Source organism: Poromitra crassiceps (assembly GCF_964638095.1).
Source record: "Poromitra crassiceps genome assembly, contig: HAP1_SCAFFOLD_411, whole genome shotgun sequence".
NCBI lineage: Eukaryota > Metazoa > Chordata > Actinopteri > Beryciformes > Melamphaidae > Poromitra > Poromitra crassiceps.
The window spans coordinates 30,700-42,353 of NW_028151995.1; the positions used below are offsets into that span (position 1 = coordinate 30,700).

General features: G+C 45.1%; 1 pseudogene across 1 annotated transcript; it reads left to right on the forward strand.

The window, feature by feature from the left end:
* The first annotated feature begins 8,521 nt into the window (after nucleotides 1-8,521).
* LOC310771196 (NXPE family member 3 pseudogene) lies at nucleotides 8,522-10,153 on the forward strand (annotated as a pseudogene). Its single transcript has one exon. The product of its transcript is annotated as an NXPE family member 3 pseudogene (transcript).
* The last annotated feature ends 1,501 nt before the right edge of the window (nucleotides 10,154-11,654 follow it).

Genomic DNA, 11,654 nt, shown 5'->3' on the forward strand with positions numbered 1-11,654 from the left:
TTACTATGCTGCATCGCTATCTCCGTATAAGAACGTAAAGCGCTTTTGCGCAGCTTTGTGTGTGTGTTTTGTGGAAGCTAACATGTGCTCCGGCTAGAGTGATGTGGGCTGGGGCCAGAGTTATGATTATTGCACGGGAATTTCCACAAACTAACGCATGAGTGATTAATAATTGGATTGGATTAATAAACGTTTTGATATTTTGGAAATGCTGTCCAGTTGAGAAATAACTGAAGTTATTGCTGCATCTACGATAGCCTCGCTAGCTTTCGCTTCCGCGGCGGCAGCCATGTTGACGAGTGAAAAGAACTACAAAGACCATGTACCCACTACTTGCCCAGACGCTTCTCAGTAGCGTCACACAGAAAGCCCGCTTAAAGGTCCCATTCCGTGCAAAAGCTGTTTTTACTTGTAAATGCATATATACTGCTGTCAGCCCTCCCTGTAATGAGTGGTCACACGCTCAGAACTGCCACAGTTGGATTTGTCCCTATCCAGCGTCCCCCTGCAGTCTCCTCCAAGCCACACCCCCAAACGCTTCGTTTGCCCAGAGGGGAATTGGGACGTCACTAGCTTCCTCCTGCATACTGCGCGGGTCTCTCTCACACAAGCTACCTGCACCATTTAGTCTATAGCCACAAAATTAACACTTCTAGCTGGAGCGACGCCAACTGTACGTGATCCAGAGGTGCATTCGGTAAGTCTAGGCATTTTGAGATGTCCTCTTTAGCGTAGTACCGTTAAGTTAACGATAACTCGCAACCTACCGTGCTGGTCCACAGACGCTAATCTGATTGGCCGCTGGGAGCCTGGGGCGGGCTCTCCCTCAGCGGCCAATGGGAACTGTTAGTTCTGAATATATTATAGAAACAGGCCATTCTTGGGAAGCGACGAGATGAGGAAGTGAGAACTCCGTCACAACAAACGGGGTTGCTATATTTTCGACAGATTAATCCAGAATCATGTTTTATGGACCAGAGACACACGTTTTTAAGAGGTTACAGCTGCACAAATTGGGACCTTTAAGGCTGCCGCTGATTCGACGAGCCAGCCATGGTTCGGGTTTCTAAGCCAATCATCTTAACTGCCTGTGCATATCAAGATGGATTACGTCCAGAGAATCTCTTTTGATATCGCAAGGTTATCCATCTTGCAAGCAAGGTTAGCCTGGACTGGCTATAACGCATTTTATTATATAAAAATAACGTATTTTGTATGATCAAAATTAGGTGGTTACCTACCGTTTGACCTGCCGTTTCAGTTGAAAGAGCATCACGGTGGCTGGGGGTTTCCTTCATATAGGAACCCCTTCACCAAAACATGCAATATCCTGGTCGCTGATGTGGTGCCTCCTCTGGTTGTTAGGGGCGCCTGTTCGGAGGGTGGCGAACTCGTTGGAATAGCGTGATCCTCCCATGTGCTATGTCCTACCGGTGAAGCTTCCCCTGTCAGGTGAAAAGAAGCAGCTGGCTAACTGCCCATGTCTCGGCGGAAGCATGGAGCCAGTTTTGGCTCTCCCCAGATCGCCAGAGGGTGGAGCAGCAACCAGGATAAATAAATTAAAATTAGCACTAACGGGGGATACAAAATAGGGAAAAAATTATATATATAAAAAAAGAGCATCACGGCATTTCAGCTAACAGAAAAATATTTTCAAACTTTTCAACTTGCGTTCTTCCTGGGATAGTGACGCCATGACCCACCCTACTCTGCCTCTAATTGGTTGGTACTCGTGGTTGCCTTTCGTTCGGTTGGTTAGATTTAGGCAGGGGGACTGATGATTGGTTAAAGCTACGGTAAGAATATCTGGGTCAGCCAATCAGAGGCAGAATAGGGCGGGCTCACCCTGTGACAGACTCGAACTACGGCAAGCCGCAAGTTATGGGAATATTATAATAGAAGTGAGAGGGAAAAACATTTATGAGCGTGTGAAATAGCAAGTGTGGCGTGTGAAGAGGTTAAATTGCATGACTCTCACTCTCAATGGGTGAGACTTGGCAGCTCTGCAGACACCTGATACATCACGGCCCCTATTCTCCCACACGCCTTCGGTGCTAAAACGGGCCTTAAACGCAAAAAAGCGTGCCTTGCGCCTGCCTCGGGAAGATATCAACATGGCTTAACGCTGCCAAATGCGCTTTAGGCGGAATGGGCGTGGCGCACTCCCTGAATGGGCGAGAATGGGCGTTTCGGCGTTAAATATCGGCCTAATGATATCTTCCCACCTGGCGTAAATTTAGCGCTTTGCGCTTTTGAAAACCAGGCCTATTCAGTGCGCCGGTTGCGTGGAGCGCTCCTCTGGCTCTCCTCTGTCACCCTTCTCTGTGTCACTCCCTCTCTTGCTCATATCAGTCTGACAGGCACAATACGACTCTCTCTCTCTGACTCCCTCGCTCAGACAGACACAACACACGTCCCATAGGAAAAAGAAGTTGTAAGTTCACTGCCTGTGTAATGTCCCAGCATGCATTGTGCTACTCCATTTCGCTACTAAATAGCAACCAAATGAGCCGAAATAGATATAAAGGTAGATCTAAATAATGTGTAATGGTAACACAACCTGCAATTGTAGAACATTTCAATATTGGACCAAATAAAACATCGAAATGAAAACACCACCCTATGTGAAACATATATGTCATATTGGGGCTATATATATCCCTCGTCGATTTAACATGATTTAGATAAGTGACAGTGTAACGCGCTTCTACTGTCATGTGCTATACTGTGATGTCTGCTGCAATAACTTCGCCCTACTTCACATTTAGTTTTACAATAAAAACACATTTCTGCAATGACTTTACATAATGTAGGCTATATTTATGTGCATCATCCTACCTGCAGCAGGGGAGAGAAAACGATATCTTTCTGGACAAACTTTCACCAATCTAATTAATCTCATCATATAGGGATAGGCTATATTTTTCTAGCTGATGCGTTTAGAACATTCGTTTCACTTTGATCTTGCTATAGTGTAGCGTATTTACATGCTTGCAGTATTTAAACTGCAGTTAGATTGGTTTGAGAAGCATAATAATATGGAATAATAGCCTATATATGGAGACAGACAGACGGAATGAAGGAGGGGGGGGGGGAGGAGAGCGCTTGGCTTTGTCTGGTTTTACTGGATTTCTCCTGGAATTGGAGCTTAAAAGGCAAGCGTGTGACTCTTTACTGCACTCCTCCAATGAGCAGATGGTGCATAATTTTACGCTTAAAAGGCGTGGTTATAATGGTTGAGGCCGCGTGTAGCGCCGATACCAAGATATCGAGGGCGCTGGTCCACACCCACTAATCTGGGCTGCACCAGGCCTTAAACGCAGTTTCTACGCCGATTGCAACGATAGGGCCCCACATGTGCGTGATTTATGACAGGAAGTACAACAGAGATGGCCTGGCTCAAGACTTTTTACATCGGCTTCATATTTACCATACATTTGTATGGGGTCAGTATAGTCTCATATGTAATTAACTCTCGCAGGGTTTTTCACAAATGCACATGCTTTGTTTCGCAGTTGTATTTCGGACTCACTAATGCACACGATCTGTTTCGCAAATGCACACGCTCTGGTTCACAAATATAATTTTTATGCAAACTTGTAATATAAATTCGGAAATGCACACGCTCTGCTTCACAAATATAATTTTTATGCAAACTTGTAATATAAATTCGGAAATGCACACGCTCTGCTTCACAAATATAATTTTTATGCAAACTTGTAATATAAATTCGGAAATGCACACGCTCTGTTTCACAAATATTATTTTGAGGCACACTTGTAATATAAATTCACAGATCATGCGAATTGCTCAATGTGCATTACAAACTGCTTCTCATTTGTGAACCTCTGTCTACATTTGTGAGAGAAATTTCTGTGGTGTGCAGGTCAACGAATGTCACCATTGGCTGATAAAGCTGTGTGATTCTGATTGACGGATTCATCAGCCAATCAGGTGTGTTTGATTTCAGCCAATCATATGGCTCCTTACATTTTCTCCACACGTTCTCCACACACAGAGCTACTGTTATGTGCGCATGCGCAGTGTTGGACGGACAGAAGAGACAACAGCATGGAGAGCTTATTTTAATACATCCATGATGGAGAGACTTAATCAACCTCAACCTGTAAGTAACACATTTATCTGATTATCCCCTCTAGTCATACCTTCCCCACGGTATCAGGTGTTTGTTTCCCCCGAGTGCCCAGGTGGCTTAAGCAGGGTGTAGGTTATTGTTATTCAACGTCTAAAAAGTCTGCGTTGTGGGAATATTTTTGCTACGTTAAAAGCACGGATGGCCAGGGAAGATTAGAGGAGGAAGCTCAGCCAGTGACTGCCACACGAGGCAATACCACAAACATGATGCAAATCTGCGGGAACACCACCCGTCCTAATTTGGCAACGTCTTGCTTCATCATAGCTGATAACGTTAAAGTCAGATAAACACTCTCATAGGCTATCTGCCGAGGCAGATCACATGGCTAATGTTATACGTTAACTACATTAACGTTACTTGACTGAGGTATGAATGTATTCCACTGAAGAGAAGTAATATTAAAATGACGAAAGACTTCTCCAAACTGAGGTACAATGCCGCCTTTGCGAAACGTGTTGTTTATTGTTGCCATGACGACAATGGTCGCCTTGTTTTGAGGAAGTAGAAACGATGTTGAAAGTTATCATTTTAACCCAAACCATGATCTTTTCCTAACCTTAACCAAGTGGTTTTTGTGCCTAAACCTAACCAGACCATAACCATGAAATTGTTATTTTGTAACAATGATCCATAACTGTTTTGGAAAATGGCATATTACGCCATATTTATGTGTGGGGGAATACCTGCAGCTCTTAAAAATAAATTGATTGTTTTACAGGGTCTGTTACCTCAAGCTGAGGTGAACCCCAACCTGGCATGGCATAGTAATGGTGCTCAAACAGCGGTAAGTGTCTTGGCATGCTTAATTAATTAATTAAAAATGTATACATTGGAATTGCTGACAAGTTCAAACTTAAAAGGTGCAGTAAGTGATTTTATTTTGGTAAAAATGCTGTTGAATAGCTCTATAGCAATGATAACTATCAGAATATAGTGTTTGTTCAGTAACAACAGTCTCCCCATCTCTCCAGCTCTTTAGTGAAAAGAAAATGCATTTTCAAGTTGGAATACCAATTTGTATCCAATCAGGAGAGAGAACTCATACAGGATCCCTATAAAGTTGAAGCTAATAAACGGCTAGCCTATTTTCTCCTGATTTGATTAAATTGGCAAGCCACCTGAAAATGTATTTTCTGTTGATTAAAGCAGGGGTCTTCAATGTTTTTCAAGCCAAGGACCCCTTAGCTGAGAGATAGATGAAGCAGGGACCCCCACTACAATTGTATAAAATTGTGTTGCAGATTAAACTTTTTCATAGATTTCATGTTCATGTGTATTTTCAGACATTTAACCACTTAAACTCTCAATACTTGGCCTTGGTTCTGTAGTCAGTCTGCTGGATGGATGGATGGATTAAAGAGATGGAGAGACCACAGTTACTGAACACTCTATAGCAATGATTACTATCAGAATAGTTTTATTTAACACGTTGAGTGCCATAGCCGAGATATCTCGTCTTACATAATCCAACGCTTGAGTGCCAGAGCCGAGATATCTCGTCTTACATAAACATTTTTTTTTTTTGACGGTGGGACATCAATCAACAACTTTTACGTCTTCTATATCACTATTGGAGCAAGAGAATGTGTATAATCTATTTTACCGACCACTAAGTGGCGACAGTTCTCTCCAGACAGAGACAGAGACAAAGCCACAGCCACGGGACCCGTGGACCAAAAGCAGCCGCCTCCCGCGGAAATGGCTTGGCGATTTTACAGTCAGAAACGAACGAGCCTCATTCTCATACTGTAGGCGGGGACGCTTCGCGCTGCTGCGGTGGGGGGTTCCAGAAATGGACTGGGTGAGCAGCATAAAGCCTAGAGTCGCACGGGGGTTCATCGGGGCTCTCAAACCCAAGAGACAGTGAGACCTATCCACACTCGCTGCCAGGGAGAGTCGCTGCTCAAACTCCCAGCAGCAGAGCACTGCGCAGCACAGACGGAGGGAGGAGTTTGGAGACACACACACACAGAGAGAGAGGAGAGAGAGAGAGAGAGAGAGAGAGGAGAGAGAGAGAGGAGAGAGAGAGAGAGAGAGAGAGAGAGAGAGAGAGAGAGCGCACAGAGTGGGAGACAAGGGCACCCATAATCACAGGCACGTGAGGTGGTTCTAAAAATCCATTTATCTCCAAACTCTCTGAAAATCTCTGAAACCATGCTGTACTCAACGGCTAATATCTACATAACTACTAACTCTGCAAACTAACTCTTTTAGACAGAGAAAGCACACATTCTATTAGTTATTTTTAGATGATTGGTGTTCACGAATTCTTAACAGAAAATAATCCTCGGCTCTTGTAAAATGAGCCAGAATCCTCAAAAAAAAACCTGGCACAACTTACCTACAGGATTGAAAAAATGGCTGGCACTCAATGTGTTAACACAAAAAACTTTTTTAACAAAAATGTAATTTATATTAGCATTAGCTGGAGTGTTAAAAAAACAAAAGTGCCTTTTTTTTAAGTTATGTGATTTAATCTCAGCCAGCTAACAGTTATCCAATCCATGTTTGTCATGTTTTATTTATTCTCTAGGAATCACTGAGGCGTGACATCCTTCAAAGGTTGTATGATCGACTGTCAAGCATCTTGGAGAGGCAACCTGTTGATGTGGAAGGGCTACAGTTTGCCTGCCACCATTATTTAGTATTATTAAGTGCTCTAGGTGACATTGTAGATGTAGGAGAGCATATACTTTCTGCTCTTTCAGATCTGAATAGCATTCTCCAGCAGGACAGAGAGAATCAACAGACATTCATAACAGTAGAATTGCAAAGAGGTTATCATGGCCGTCCACAAATTGCCGTGTCAGTAGAGACTCTCGAACATCTTCTCTCTCGCTCTTTGCCTCCTCACAGGCTGTGATCAGTGGGCAGCAGCAGTCAAAATGGCTGCGCCCCTTCCTGCACCAAATCAAGACGAGTGCCAAATTGGGCCGGGTGGTAAACCCGTACCTGGAAGACGAGCAGAATTCACCAAGCGTTGGATTGTTCACCCACTAATAGGGAACGTGAGCTGGGTTTAGACCGTCATGAGACAGGTTAGTTTTACCCTACTGATGATGTGTTGTTGCAATAGTAATCCTGCTCAGTACCAAGTCTTCCATTATCTCAAAGCTGTGTATGAAACGGGAACCTTTTCATCATCCGCTCTAACCCGGAAAAAATAATATCACCAGCACAGACTTCTGATAAAAAGAGGCATTTATGAGCAGCGTCAAGCTTTCTAACCCCGACGTCGAGAAGCTATGAACCCTTCTGCTCTATGTGGCTTTGAAATGTTTCTGTGACACTTGTAAATACGTGCATATCGCTGATTTAGACAGCTTGGGAGCCAGAGTCGCAGGCAAGTCTATGTACAGTATGGATACAGGACTCTTGTAGGGTAGCATAGTCTACCCGGAAAGAGTCATATCGGGGCTAGGGTGCTGGCTAATACACAACATTGGCTCACATTTAAAAATAAAAAGTGAAATGATAGCTATTTCCATGGGATTGATCAAAGGTTTCAATTCAGATAGCGAATACAAAGAAATAATGTGGCAGTGTATTGTTAAAAGATGGACTTTTCATTTCATTGGTACAAGATTGATATCTCTTTGACTTAAATAAGAAAAATGTCACTATTGTACTGCAACAAATCATATTTCTAAAACATAATGAAGTTTAAAATGTTTACATATAACCCAGGTGTTTTCATGAACACATTGCTACAGCTGAAAGAAATTATATTTCTAACCTTGCAGTTTAATAAGGAAAGCCAGTACAAAATAAGTTACAAAAAAGGGGATAAAAAAAATGTAAAATGGTCTCAAGCTTTTAAAAAAGCCACATTTTCAATAACAAAAATAAAAACTGTTGTGAATTTCTTTAGAATAATAAGGTTGTGATATATCTTTGAAATACCACTTGTGTATATTAGCAACAATTATATCCACGTGGTTCACTAATTACACTGAAAGCCAACTGATGCCATATCCTTTGAAACCATTATTGTTCATTATTACTGATCAAATGTGAACATAAATTTGTGAATAGACAACATTGATCATTTTGAATCGAATACATCTGAGCGTTACAGAAAATCATGCTTGAAACGGCGCTTGACATGTGAAATTAGGTGACGTGACCATCTGGATCTGATGCTGGGATGGGGAGCTGGGAGAATAAGACAAGAGAGACACACCTGGCTATAAACTATAGAGGCTTACTGAGTGCGCTGCGGGTAAGGTGAATGGAAATAGTGTACAATGTGTCCCTTTATAAAGCTTTCTGTTTGAGACATGCGTATGCGTGTCCATAATATAAGTGCATCTCTCTCCAACACCCTGCTGTAGATGTTTTGAATGTTGTCAATGTTTTGTCAGAATGAGGTATCCCAAGTATGCGGCCATCTTCCTCCTCCTGGCTCTGTCCGTGCTCTACTTCCTGCTGCCTCCCGTCCCACACCCCCACCCCCCCCCCCCCCCCCCCCCCCCGCCCCACAAGCGTGACTACTGCAGCTCCCAGCGTCGTGCGCCTGAGGATGTTCTGGAGGAGCGCCTCTTGTTGGATTCCATCGCTTGGCCTGAAACTCCACCTCTGTCTGTGCCTGTTTCCCTGAAACGGGTCAGCGACCCCGCCCACAGCACCTTCACCATCCTGCCAGTGAGGGGTGGGGGGAAGCGGCATGTGGGCGATCACCTGGAGGCTGGGATCCTGATGCGGGATGCCCGTGGGTGTCCCAAGAGCTTCGGGGGAGACGTCCTGGTTGCCCGTCTACATGACGCGGTGCACAGCGCGGGCGTGGCCGGGCGAGTGACGGACCACCTGAATGGCTCATACACTGCCGTGTTCCCCTTACTGTGGGAGGGGCCAGCGCGTATCGAGGTGACCCTGGAACACCCCAGTGAGGCCGTCACAGTGTTGCGCAGGCTGACCAGGGACCACCCACACCGGGTCTTCTTCCAGAGCATCTTCAGCTCAAGATGGGTCCAAGAAACCACGGTTTGTAATGTCTGCTTGCCTTCCAACCAGGAGCCGCTGTGCAATTACACCGACCTGCACACGGGGGAGCCGTGGTTCTGCTACAAGCCAAAGAAACTGAGCTGCGATAACAGGATCAGCCACTACAAAGGAAGCCTCTACCAGATACCTCAGTACCTCATGGCTGAGGAGGAGAAACTCTTCAAAAAAAAAGTCAACATGAAAGTCTTCATTCGTGCTTCGGGGTCTGACAATGTCACTGTGTTGCCAAAGGAGGAAGGTCACCCAGAGAGGCAGATCAGCATTTTGAAGCCTGAACCTTCCGGATATTACTACCAGGGCTTGTGGCGAGCCCTAAGTGGCACCACAGTTCGCCAGTTCAACAACCCCGCTGTCATCAGCGAGTGTCTGAGAGACAAGGTGGTCCACCTATATGGAGACTCCACCATCAGACAGTGGTTTGAACACCTCGACTCTGTGCTGCCAGACCTGAAGCAGATTGACCTCCACACCACAAAGGAGGCCGGCCCGCTCATGGCCGTCGATAGCATGCATAACATCATGGTGAAATGGCGCCTGCACGGCGTCCCAGTCCGATCCAAAAACGTTGGGATCAGCGAGCTGCGCTATGTCGCTAACGAGCTGGACAGCCTGGAAGGAGGCCGCCGCACCGTGGTGGTCTTCAGCATCTGGGCCCACTTCAGCTCGTTCCCCATCCAGGTCTACATCCGTCGGCTGCAGGGTGTCCGCAGGGCGGTGCGCCACCTACTGGACAGAGCTCCCCACACGCTGGTGGTCATTCGGACCGCAAACCTCATGGACTATGACTCTCTGACCGGGGTGCTGGTCAGCAGCACCTGGTACACCCTGCAACGAGACAAGGTGCTCAGAGCTCTGTTCAAAGGCCTTGATGTGCGCCTGGTGGATGCCTGGGACATGGTGCTTGCCCACCACCTGCCCCATAACCTCCACCCACAGCCCCCCATCATCAAGAACATGATCGACGTTCTCTTGTCCTACATCTGTCCACAGTAAAATGGCTGCGTGCCTTGTAGCACCTCATTACATTACATTACATTACGTCATTTGGCAGACGCTTTTATCCAAAGCGACTTACAATAACACATTTTTGTCAGCAATAGAGCAATCAACTATGCAACACAGTCTATAACTACAACCTCTGAAGGAACAGTGGTACAAGTTTAGTTTAGTTTAGTTTTTTTTTTTTTTTTTTTTAGAAAGATAGAGAAAGAAGTTAGATCAAGAAGGGCCCAGATGGAGCCTGAAAAGGTGTGTCTTTAGTCTTTTCCGAAAGATCGGCAGTGATTCAGCTGTCCTGACCGAAGGTGGAAGCTCGTTCCACCATTGAGGTGCCAGGGACGAGAAGAGTCGAGATCGGTATGAGCGACTTTTGAGCCCCCCGAAGCGAGGGAGGGGCGAGGCGTCCTGCACTGGTGGAGGAGCAAAGGGAGCGCTGAGAGGTTTGGAACCTGACCATAGATTGCAGGTGTTTTATTCTTGTTTTATCGAATCAGTCCTCACATTTTGCTTTTGTGAGCTGCACGGGTCACTTACCCTCAAGAATAAAAACAGACTGCAGTGCATAGTCAAGGTGTGCAGCAAAATTGACAGCACTACCTTAAATGATCTTCCTAACCTATACAAGGATAGGTCCTTGAGGAAGGCCCACTCTATTTTGGCTGACCCTGTCCATCCCCTGTCCTCAGAGTTTAAGTTGCTCCCGTCTGGCCGTAGATAGAGTGTGCCAAGATGCAGGATCAATACATCTAAAAACTCATTCGTTCTTGCTGCTATGGGCTTTTTAAACCGCTGTAGCCTATGTAACTTTTGCCCTGTTTATTTCTGTTGTTTGATTGTTTGTTGATGTTACTGCTGTCTGGACCGCAAATTGCCCCTCGGGGATAATAAAGATAACCTTGACCTTGATGGCATTGACATTATGATAAGTACGGGGCACGGTGGTGCTGTGGTAGCGCAGTCTCCTCACAGCTAGAAGGTCCTGGGTTCGATTCCTGCGTGGGATCCTGTGGCCGCTGGCTTTCTGCTCAGGTGTTATTTCTGCTCATCTTGTATTCAGTATGGGAAACTGTGTGCTGAGGCTGTTTGTGCCGCTACACCTGGGTTACGTCCCAGCTACCATTGTAACCTGCACCAGCTATGTTTTTAAACGTTTCATCATGAAATAGCCATCTAAATAAAGACTTTGTAAATTTTGCCATAAGAGTACCTTGGACCTTTCTTTTTTGAACACAACACAACATACATTAACAGTTAACAACATTAACAGTTATTATTTTTATGCACAATTTATTATTTATGTTAACACATTGAGTGCCAGCGACGCCATATGGCGTCATTAGAAATTTACCGTAGAGTGCCAGCGACGCCAAATGGCGTCAATAACTCGAAATTGTTTTTTTGACGGGGGGGTGTCCATCTCAGCTTCTTACATCGCCTCTTACAATATGAGAGCTATTGAATGTGTCTAACCTATTTTACAGAACCCTTAGGTGGC